This window comes from Odocoileus virginianus, unplaced genomic scaffold (assembly GCF_023699985.2).
Source record: "Odocoileus virginianus isolate 20LAN1187 ecotype Illinois unplaced genomic scaffold, Ovbor_1.2 Unplaced_Scaffold_14, whole genome shotgun sequence".
Classification (NCBI taxonomy): domain Eukaryota; kingdom Metazoa; phylum Chordata; class Mammalia; order Artiodactyla; family Cervidae; genus Odocoileus; species Odocoileus virginianus.
This window is the reverse complement of record NW_027224276.1, coordinates 16,571-28,584: the sequence shown is the minus strand read 5'-3', so window position 1 is coordinate 28,584 and position 12,014 is coordinate 16,571. Positions and strand designations below refer to the sequence as shown.

Below are 12,014 nucleotides of genomic sequence, written 5' to 3'. Positions count from 1 at the left end.
TTTTCTCCACTTTCTTCAATTTCAGTCTGAATTTGGCAATAAGGAGTTCATGATCTGAGCCACAGTCAGCTCCTGGTCTTGTTTTTGCTGACTGTATAGAGCTTCTCTATCTTTGGCTGCAAAGAATATAATCAATCTGATTTCGGTGTCGACCACCTGGTGATGTCCACGTGTAGAGTCTTCTCTTGTGTTGTTGGAAGAGGGTGTTTGCTATGACCAGTGCATTCTCTTGGCAGAACTCTATTAGCCTTTGCCCTGCTTCATTCTGTACTCCAAGGCCAAATTTGCCTGTTACTCCAGGTATTCTTGACTTCCTACTTTTGCATTCCAGTCCCCTGTAATGAAAAGGACATCTTTTTTGGGTGTTAGTTCTAGAAGGTCTTGTAGGTCTTCATAGAACTGTTCAACTTCAGCTTCTTCAGTGTTACTGGTTGGGGCATAGACTTGGATTACCGTGATATTGAATGGTTTGCCTTGGAAATGAACAGAGATCATTCTGTCATTTTTGAGATTTCATCCAAGTACTGCATTTCAGACTCTTTTGTTGACTATGATGGCTACTCCATTTCTTCTAAGGGATTCCTGCCCACAGTAGTAGATATAAATGGTCATCTGAGTTAAATTCACCCATTCCAGTCCATCTTAGTTCGCTGATTCCTAGAATGTCGATGTTCACTCTTGTCATCTCCTGTTTGACCACTTCCAATTTGCCTTGATTCATGGACCTAACATTCCAGGTTCCTATGCAATATTGCTCTTTACAGCATCGAACCTTGCTTCTATCACCAGTCCCATCCACAACTGGGTGTTGTTTTTGCTTTGGCTCCATCCCTTCATTCTTTCTGGAGTTATTTCTCCACTGATCTCCAGTAGCATATTGGGCACCTACTGACCTGGGAGTTCATCTTTCAGTGTCCTATCTTTTTGCCTTTTCATACTGTTCATGGGGTTCTCAAGGCAAGAATACTGGTTTGCCATTCCCTTCTCCAGTGGGCCACATTCTGTCAGACCTCTCCACCATGACCCATCCATCTTGGGTGGCCCCACACAGCATGGCTTAGTTTCATTGAGTTAGACAAAGCTGTGGTCCATGTGATCAGATTGGCTAGCTGCAAAGGAGAAAAGGAAAGATATACCCATTTGAATGCAGAGTTCCAAAGAATAGCAAGGAGAGATAAGAAAGCCTTCCTCAGTGATCAATGCAAAGAAATAGAGGAAAACAATAGAATGGGAAAGACTAGAGATCTCTTCAAGAAAATTAGAGATACCAAGGGAACATTTTATGCAAAGATGGGCTCAATAAAGGACAGAAATGGTATGGACCTAACAGAAGCAGAAGATATTAAGAAGAGGTGGCAAGAATACACAGAACTGTACAAAAAAAGATCTTCATGACCCAGATAATCACGATGGTGTGATCACTCACCTAGAGCCAGACATCCTGGAATGTGAAGTGGGCCTTAGAAAGCATCACTACGAACAAAGCTAGTGGAGGTGATGGAATTCCAGTTGAGCTATTTCAAATCCTGAAAGATGATGCTGTGAAAGTGCTGCACTCAATATGTGAACAAATTTGGAAATTCAGCAGTGGCCACAGGACTGGAAAATGTCAGTTTTCATCCCAATCCCAAAGAAAGGCAATGCCAAAGAATGCTTAAACTACCACACAATTGCACTCATCTCACATGCTAGTAAAGTAATGCTCAAAATTCTCCAAGCCAGGCTTCAGCAATATGTGAACCGTGAACTTCCAGATGTTCAAGCTGGTTTTAGAAAAGGCAGAGGAACCAGAGATCAAATTGCCAACATCTGCTGGATCATTGAAAAAGCAAGAGAGTTCCAGAAAAACATCTATTTCTGCTTTATTGACTATGCCAAAGCCTTTGATTGTGTGGATCACAATAAACTGTGGAAAATTCTTAAAGAGATGGGAATACCAGACCACCTGACCTGCCTCTTGAGAAATCTATATGCAGGTCAGGAAGCAACAGTTAGAACTGGACATGGAACAACAGACTGGTTCCAAATAGGAAAAGGAGTACGTCAAGGCTGTATATTGTCACCCTACTTATTTAACTTATATGCAGAGTACATCATGAGAAATGCTGGGCTGGAGGAAGCACAAGCTGGAATCAGGATTGCCGGGAGAAATATCAATAACCTCAGATATGCAGATGACACCATCCTTATGGCAGAAAGTGAAGAGGAATTAAAAAGCCTCTTGATGAAAGTGAAAGAGGAGAGTGAAAAAGTTGGCTTAAAGCTCAATATTCAGAAAACTAAGATCATGGCATCTGGTCCCATCACTTCATGGCAAATAGATGGGGAAACAGTGGAAACAGTGGCTGACTTTATTTTTCTGGGCTCCAAAATCACTGCAGATGGTGATTGCAGCCATGAAATTAAAAGACGCTTGCTCCTTGGAAGGAAAGTTATGACCAACCTAGACAGCATATTAAAAAGCAGAGATGTTACTTTGCCAACAGAGGTCCATCTAGTCAAGGCTGTGGTTTTTCCAGTGGTCACATATGGATGTGAGAGTTGGACTATAAAGAAAGAATTATGGTTTTGAACTGTGGTGTTGGAGAAGACTCTTGAGAGTCCCTTGGACTGCAAGGAGATCCAACCAGTCCATCCTAAAGGAGATCAGTCCTGGGTGTTCATTGGAAGGACTGATGTTGAAGCTGAAACTCCAATACTTTGGCCACCTGATGCGAAGAGCTGACTCATTTGAAAAGACCCTGATGCTGGGAAAGATTGAAGGCAGGAGGAGAAGGGGACAACAGAGGATGAGATGGTTGGATGGCATCACCGACTTGATGGACATGGGTTTGGGTAAACTCCGGGAGTTGGTGATGGACAGGAGGCCTGGCATGCTGCGGTTCATGGGGTTGCAAAGAGTCAGACACGACTGAGCGACTGAACTGAAGCACTTCTAAGGTGCTATCTCACTTCTTCCTCACTAGGTCCCTTGAAGAAAACCGTCACCCCTGCGGGACCTTCAGTCGAGCTCTTTCTCTCAGAGACCCTCTCCCTTTCCCCCCAGCCCTGAGGGAAGTGCTCTGGACTCATGGTCTGAGCCTGGATTTTCTGTGGATCCTGAAGAGATTTTCAGTTTGGCTCTTTCAGGGACTATATGACAGATCCCTGTGTTTGGGCAGGAAAGAGGTGTCCTGCAGAATGCAGGGAGTAGGCAGGGTCCTGAGGTGATCCTATTAGGCAGCACCAGTCCTGGGTGAGAGGCCACAAATGGGGCGAGATGTAACAGACCCTCTGAGTAGGGCTGTGGGAGGGGGTAAAGAAGCCCCGTGGGAGAGGAGGCCTGGTGGAAGGTGAGGGGAGAGGTGGGGATTTGAGGAGAGAGAGGACTTATGGCAGCTGTCACCAGGAAAGGGACTTTGGAAAATGACAGATGATTAGAGGGATGTAAGGGAGTTGTCATAGGCAAAGTGAGGGGAAGACCTCTCCTATCTCCAGAATTCAGGATCCCACAGTGGGTGCTGAGAGATGACAGAGAGGACAAGGTCCCCAGGGCTTGTTCTGTGGATCTGGGATTCACTCTAAACCTCCCGCTGGGCAGGATACAGAGTCACCATGACCAGAGGTGACCAGAGTGTGTTAGGTCCATTCTCAGGACCCAGACATGGGAAATCAACCTCAGAACCCCTCAGCTCTAAGGCACACCCCACCCCTGGAATGAACTTGCATTCCTCAGGATGACATGCTGGTGAATGCAGATTGCAGGGACTTCAAGACTGGATGCCTCAGTCTCTTGGGGTTGACTGAACAGAAACCCACTGCCACTGCCCACACAGAAGACCAGAGGGAAGATTTGGGGCTCTGTGTCCCAGGGTGCAGCCTGTGGGCAGTGGGGGAGAAGTGTGAAGCCTCAGAGCTAATGGGGTGCTGTTAGCTAGAGTAGTGTCCACTTAAAGAAAAGCATACAACAGAAGAGTTGTGAGTTTGAGTTGAATTCTGGGTCTTCTGGGGACTATAGCCTGGGACACAGTTACTCTGTCAGCTCTGAGGAAACTGCTCTGAGGAGGTAACAGAAGTCAATATGATTTTTGGCTATGAAATACATGCAGTCAAGCGTGCATATTGGTAAAAGATTACTGTGAAACACAGAGATCAGATATCACAAGTAAATCATTTTCATGCTTTTCTATGTGTGGGAAGATGCAAGAATCTGGGGTCACTGAACCTTTTCCTGAGGTAGGCGTGTAACTAAATAAAGGCCAGCTTGTCCAAAGCACAGAGTGCTTCATCCTGTTTTTCATCCTGAATTCCTTCCAGATTCACTGTCATTCAGCAACCACAGAGGTTACAATTTAACCCTGTAGAACTGGCTGTGAATAATGCTGTTTGTCTTAGGGATCCTAATTTTTCTGAGTCTACAGTTGGAATTTCTGAGCTGGTTGGGGTCTGTGTCCTCAGGTGTGATCCATTAGAGCTGTTTCAAGTGGGAGTCTAGGATGAGCAGTCTCTGAAGTGATTCCAGATATCTGTCTCAGGGCATGAAGTCTCTGAACTATTTAGGAGGTCTTTGTCAAGAGGGTTGGGCCTCTGAGCTGTTCATGAATCTGCATATAACAATAGTCTTAAGAGGAAGGTTGGATGGACCCCACTCTCACGGGTCTTAGAAGTCGACCTGTGATTTCACATTTGCTATGATTTCTACCATGCCTCCCTACAGAGATATAGGCTTGGGGTGCCATCCTCAGAAAGGGTAAGTCATGTGCAGTTCACAGGAGCCCATGGTAATAACCCTGTTAAGAACAATACTTGCGGGTAATGCCCCGGAAGGCGGGGGACGCGGAAGAGGCTGAGGCCGGCGCTGAGGAGGCGAGTGCAGAGGAACCCGGCGCCGAGCGGGAGATGGAGGCCGGGCGGCTGCGACCGGTGCTGCGCTCCGTGAACACGCGCGAGCCGTCCCAGGTCATCTTCTGCAACCGCAGCCCTCGCGTGGTGCTGCCCGTGTGGCTCAACTTCGATGGCGAGCCGCAACCCTACCCGACGCTGCCCCCCACCCCCGGCACGGGCCGCCTTATCCACAGCTACAGTCACCTTTGGCTCTTCCGAGATGCTGGGACATCTGATGGGCTTCTGGTTAACCAAACTGAGCTATTTGTGCCATCTCTCAATGTTGATGGGCAGCCTATTTTTGCCAACATCACACTGCCAGTGTACACCCTGAAAGAGCGGTGCCTCCAGGTTGTGCGAAGCCTAGTCAAGCCTGAGGATTACAGGAGACTGGACATTGCGCGATCCCTCTACGAAGATCTGGAAGACCACCCCAATGTGCAGAAGGACCTGGTGCGGCTGACACAGGAGCATATTGAAAACCAGCGGATGGCAGGGGAGACTGAAGATTTTTAATTGAAAGTTACACTCCTCGGTCTCAGCTTTTGACGGTCCTGACAAGTCTTGATCCAGAACTAGGACTGGTTACCTTTTCTCGTTAAAGGTGTCTCATTCTTGGAGTGAAAATGCTCCATTGCTTAAAACAAAGTTAACTGACCTCACTACTGGGCATTGTGATGTTTAAGGGCAAATATCACAAAATGTAATAATTATGCCTGCCTCTTGTAGAAATATTTATCAAGGAAAAGTAGTTGCATCTTTGCTTCCTAGTGAGTCAGGAAAGTTTCTGTGTAAGGACTTTGGTGGAAGTAATTACAGCGAGAATTGTAGCTTATTCTTGAGTTGTAAGGAAGCAGTGGCTCCTGCTTTTCATTGTTGTGTTGTGGTTGGTGATGTGCCCACCTCCTGCTCTGAGAGACGAAAATGTCCTTGGGGCAGGGGAAAATCTGTCTGCTCTTTGAGACCCGAGTGCCTCGCACATTATGAGCCTTCCCTCTGTGTTAATTGAATGAACAAACCAGTGGTCCTTTGGTAGAAAGTGTTTAGAGGTTTTGACCCTTTTTTTTGAGGGGGGGGGTGATAGTGGGAACTTTAAAGTATATACAGTAAACAGGTGTTTAAAAGGGAATCATTTTTATAGGAAGCAGTTTTTTTTTTATGATTTTCTAAATTTTGACTTTTCTTAGTCCATTGTTGTCACAGGGCTGTTTTACTTCTGTTTCTAAGCCAGGATTAGCTTTCTACAATTCTTGTGGTGATAGCTTTTTGAAACTTGCTATCCACACAGGAGATAAGAGAAAATAGCCATTGCCTTGTTTAATCATAGTATTAAAGAGCTACTCCTGTACTCCTGTACTATAAATTGGTTTTTGCCAAGTGTGGGTATTTCTGTTCCTTTTTGTAAATCCATGACGTTTCTGTTTAATTCAGCAGTTTTTCATCAGGCAGGATCTGGTGACCCTTTGCACCTGGCCAGGGGAGAAGACAAGCCCTCTAGCCTCTGGGATGTTACAGGTAATATACTGTGGATTTAGAGAGTAGCCTGGAATGTTTTATAGTTTTTTTACATGCCCAGATCCTTGCCTATAGGCTGCACTTAAATTCATTAATTTGAATTCAATACTTCAATCAGGCATCCTATTTTAGTAGCTAATGGTTTTTTTTTTTTTTAAAAAAGGATCCTCCCCAGTAGAGAAAGTTTTGGGAGAGACAGAAAAATAAAAGGAAGAAAAGATCAAGGTAGATACATTGTTTAAATACAATCACTAACTTAACATTTTGAACTTCCAGCCTTTTTTTGGCTTGGTTTTACATAGTTGAGATCATACTGAATATACAGTTTTATATTCTACTTTCTCATTTAACTTTATAACAAAATATTTTTCCATGGTATTATAAGCTCTTCATACTCATGAGTGCAGCCTTCCTTTTATAAATAATGTGGGACTCTTTCTTGCCATCCTTATTAAATCCTTCTGCTAACCTTTGAGTGCGTTTCCTGTGCTCTGATATCAGAGTGAAGTGAATGAATCAAATGCCTTACAGTATTTCCACCTAATCATATTCTCCTCTTTCAACATTCAACAAATAAGGGGCTTTTTAAAAAAATCTGTTGTGTTATTCATTCAGTGACACACCTCTAATTTTTTATCTAATTTTTGTTGTTGAATTGTTGGGTGGAGAAGAAAAAATGCTGGTATAGAAGGCAGCCATATGATTTCAAAAGTAGGACAGTATGAGAGATTTAAAGAAGTCTATTGGTGCTGGATTAGTTCAATGTTGGTTTTATTATTTTTTTAACCTGCCACGTGTCAAAATGTTCCTGTTAAAACTTACAATTTGAGTACTGTGGTTTTTGTGTTGTCCAAAGAAAATTGAAAACCTGTAGCATGTATGTACTCATTTGAGATCTTATGAATGTATTAAATGTATTGCTCTTGAGAGATTGTGAAAAAAAAAAAAGAACAATACTTGCTGACATGAGTACCACCCATGATAAGGGTCCTGTGACAAAAACTGTGTACACACACTTATTCAGTGAATCTGCCCAACCCACAACAAGGAGGGCAGCGTTTACAGAAGGGAGCCCAAGGCCTGGTGCAGATGGAAGGTCTCAGATCATGATGACGGGAGGAACCAGATGTAAGCTTGAGCTCCTTGGCAGAGGCAGGGAAGACTCAGCATGACCCTGGCCAGGTAGAGGGTAGGGGGAAGTTTACACAGGGCCACAAGGACCCTGTGACTGACTCACTGTCAGGATATGTCTCTGTGTCTCCCCATCACACATCCAACTTCTTACCTGATGTATGGAATGTAATCTTAATATTCCCTGGAGAGGTGGTGCTGAAAGTCACAGAGGTAAGCCTCCAAGTAGGTGGGGAGAAACCTCACATTCGCCAATTTGCACAAGGCGCCACCACAAATGAAGAGATCCATGCCTCTCTTCCCCCATTAAAGCAGTCATTGGCACTGAGGGAAGGCTGGGCTGCACAAGTTGTGAGGGACCCTATATACAGATGAGCCTCACCAGGACTGGTACATGTCCTTATCATGATAGGCAGAGGCCCCAGATGTGTGTTAAGGGAACATGATTAAGGCCTAGGCCATGGGCAACTAAGTCTTTCCCTAGAGACAGTCCCTGGGGAGGGGCTTTTATTCTCCTATAGAGAAAATGTACTGTACATCATCCAGTAGCAGGGCTGGGGGCCTGTAGGTGAGTGCTAACTAAGTGGGGACAGTTTGCTGCCAGAAATAGTCTCTCTGTCCCTGTCTAATGCTCTGTCTTTGTCTTTCTCCCTGCCATCTCTGTGCCTATTATATCATCCCTCTTTGCCTTTGCAAGACTCAATGTGACCTCACTCACACCAAGAGGGTCCTTGGCTCTGTCTCTCCTGAGGGTATCTTCAATTGACACGGATGTTCACTGGGAGTAGTAGGGGGGATTCTCCTTGAGTGTAGGGGATTCCAGGAAAGGCATGTTCAATTGCAGATGGCCTGTGGTTTTCCTGGGGTAAATCAGGAGCTCCTCAAAAATCATTGTGTGATCTGGGTCTCTGAGAGAAGCCTAGGGGTTCCTCTGTTAGGAAACCTCCTGTGGCTCAAGTCAAAGTCCTCCCTATGGCCAGAAAGCCCTATGGGACCTGACCCTCATTGGATCTCCTGGCTCTCCCTCCATCATGCTGTGACAGTCACATAGGCCTCCTCACTATTTTCATACACACTACACTGAGTTCCTGGAGAAGGAAATGGCAACCCACTCCAGTATTCTTGCCTAGAGAATCCAGTGGACAGAGGAGCCTGGTGGGCTGCTATCCATGGGGTCGCACAGAGTCAGACATGACTGAAGTGACTTAGCATGCATGCATGCATTGGAGAAGGAAATGGCAACCGACTCCAGAATTCTTGCCTGGAGAATCCCAGGGACAGACGGGCCTGGTAGGCTGCCATCTATGGGGCTGAACAGAGTCGGATATGACTGAAGAGATTTAGCAGCAGCAGCAGCACACTGAGTTCCATGCCCCAGGTTTTCAACTGGCCTTAACTCTGTCTGGGATAATTTTCTTCCAGATAGGCATATCCTCTATGCTGTTACTCAAATGTCACAATCTTAGAAAGAACTTCCCTGACCACTCTTTCTAGATATCATCCCCTCTCTCTATTTCACTATCCCGGTTTAATGTTAATCACAGCAGTTATGAACACCTGAAAATTACTTATCTATTGGGGCTGTATGACCCCAACACAATGTAAGTTTCATGAAGCCAAAGTTGATTTTCTCTTTCCTAACACACATAGTTGTGCTTCACACAAACTGTGGAGAGAATGAATGACGGAATGAATAAACAAATTTAAACTTGTTGAGAGAGGCATAGCTAGACAGGCTGAGGATTCTGCTAGGGAACATATTCAGGGATGACAAGATGGTGACAAAGCTGTGGTCTTTATCTCACCTACACGGTGTCCTTGGGTCCCCTTGGAGATGACCCCTTTCCTAACAGAATGGAATGTCCTGTTGTCCTTTTCAGTATTACTCGCAGTCAACGACAGAGGCCTTCACCATGCCAGGCCTTCAGATCCCAGTCGGAAGCTTTCTCTCTCCTGCCCCTGGGGGCACTGTGGCTGGCTTTCCCGATGAAACCGATTCTGTACTAAACAGGAAAACACAAACAAGCAAAGAGAAAATGTTTTCAATGCTTCCTGTTACGATAGTGGCCACTACAGAGAAGGAATCTTCAGTTTACGAAGACTTTTTTCTGGGTCCAAGATAGCAGCAATCGCTAGGGTTTTCATCCTAACTTTGCCTTTCCACCCTTGGAGGATCATCCTCTAATGGTCCACTGGCAACTAGATCGGCTGTTTCTCAATCTCACCACCAAGGGGCGCGCGAGATGAAACACTTCTGTCCTGGGATGTACCATTGAGGGGTAGAGGTAAGACCAGCCGCTCTGGAAGGTACCATTGGGAGAGGGCGTGTGACAACACAGAGAGACCCTTTACACCGCGTCGGGCATCGACCACACTTACCAGCAGAGGCACTCGCGGCGCAATGGGTCCATCCCCATTCGCTCCATTCCGTCTTCCCGTGTTATTCGAGTCTGAGTGGACACCGGTATTAAGCTGCAACTTTCTTCGTCTCTTTCCCAACTCCACCCCTTCGTTTCTACATGGTTACAACCAGTGGGGGACGGTTACCGAGCGAGATAGGCTGCCAGTTGGGGGGTACGGCTTCCGGAAGCGTTCTGGGCATTGATTGGTCACCGCGTGCTTGCCGGAATTAGCTCATCCGGGGCGCCTGTAGGCGCCGGAAGTCCCGCGAGTCCCGCCCTGCTTGGTCTCCTGCCCCGTTCCATTTGGCTGGCTGGCTGTTACAGGCACTGGGATTGCAGAGCTGGACCTGAGGGCCACGGGCGTGTGTGTACGCGTGCGCCTGCGTTGCCGTGCTAGGCTTTTCAGAGCATACAATTTTTCTCTGAGTTGTATTGCTTTTCCTGAAGGGGTCGAATAGCTGCCCTGGTTAGTGGCGAGGTTTGGCGCTGTAGCTGGAGGAGCATGGTGACGGCGTTTCAGTCTTGTTTAGCTCTCGCTCAGTCTGGATCGTGTGGCAACGCACGGTGTTTTGCACAAACGCATGCAATTCTTGTCCAAGCAGAGGTTTCTGAGTGTGGTGTCTCTCCCTGGAGAGTAAACTGTATCTGGCAGCTTGTGATTGCTACGTGCGACACACAGGCGCTGTTTGGGTAGATTGGATCTCCTTGAGCCTTTGGGCGGAATTGGGAGTGATGGAATATTTGATCTGAGTGGATTTTGTGAACCTAGTACAAAGCCTCTAGTATGTGTGTGCCTGTATTCCGGGGTGTGCATTTTTGGAGCTTTCTGGCATTTCAGTCCCTGGGTGTGAGATCTCTTTGTAAGCGTGTGCACCTGAGATTGTGAGATCTCTGAGTTTTTGATTCTGGGTCCCAAGTTGTGATGTCTCTGAGCTGCTTTAAGGATGGGTTGTCTAAAGATGTAAACTCTCAGCTGCTTGGGGATCTGTGCACAGGGTTCAGGTTTTCCATTTGTCTGGGGACTTTATGTAAAGATTATATGATGTTCATGAGTTATTAAAAATTGTCTTTCTGTTTAGGTTTTTTGTATTAGGTTGGTAAGTGTCCGAAGGATTTGGGACTCAGTGTCCATGGTGTGAAGTATCTGTGCAGTTCTCTTTTTGTTTCTGTCTTGAAGACTTTGGTCTGTTTGGAGGGTCTTTGTCACAGCGTTTATGGTTAGCGTCTCGGATGTGTTTGAGGGTCTGAGACGAGTTGTGTGCTGTCTGTGCAGAGATTCAGTGAGCTCTTTTTGGTGTCTCTGGGTATCTATCTGGAGTCTCTGTGTGAGAAATAAAACCTCTTATGTTCTTGGCTGTGAGGTCTCTGTCCGGGAACTGAGGGTGTGGAAGCTGGCAGATATGATTCTGAGGCCTGGAACCTGACATGCTGACTGTGTGTTGTTGAGTGTATCAGTTGTCTCCTGGAATCTCAGGTTGTTCATAACTATTACAATGGAGCCAGTGAGCGTCTTGCCGGGTACCTGTGCATGTTAGCGATGTGTGTTGCCTGGCTCCAGACTATCCTTCAGCAAATGTTTTCTGAGCACCTGCCATAGACCTGAGCACTGTTGGAGGAGTTTGTGACAGGACAGAACTGACCAAGTCTCCCCTTTGATAGACTTGGTGGTCAGTAAATAAATCAAGGGTGGCAGGCACTATGAAGAAAGATAATGCTAGATCAGGGGAAAGAGTATATGTAGGTATGATGTTATTATTTTATTCAAGGTAAGGAGGGAAAGTCTCCCTGAAAGATGGCCAGTAAGCAGAGATCTGGAGGAAGTGAGAGAGCAGGCCGTGGGGTTACCTACGGGAAGAGCAGTGCAGGCAGAAGGAACAACAAATGCAGCTGTCCTGGCCTGGAAATCTGCTTGGCGTGCTTCTAAATGTCAAGGAGTCCTGCGATGCGCTGGGTTTGGCACGTAGCACTCATCGAAAGGGGTCTGGTTGCTGCTGTCTCTGTTTCTCCCACAATTTGTGATCATCTGCATTTCACAGATGAAGGACTGAAGGCTCTAATGTGTGCCCTGCACCATCTCCTACTCATCCCTGAAATTAGGAGTGA

The 12,014-nt window shown here is 46.1% G+C and overlaps 1 protein-coding gene and 1 pseudogene across 1 annotated transcript in view; one reads left to right on the top strand and one right to left on the bottom strand.

The window, feature by feature from the left end:
• The window catches only part of GPR173 (G protein-coupled receptor 173), a 70,467-nt gene that overhangs the window by 45,554 nt on the left and 12,899 nt on the right, over nucleotides 1-12,014 (bottom strand). The gene's annotated exons all lie outside the window — the stretch shown is intronic.
• LOC110132404 (von Hippel-Lindau disease tumor suppressor pseudogene) lies at nucleotides 4,780-5,456 on the top strand (annotated as a pseudogene).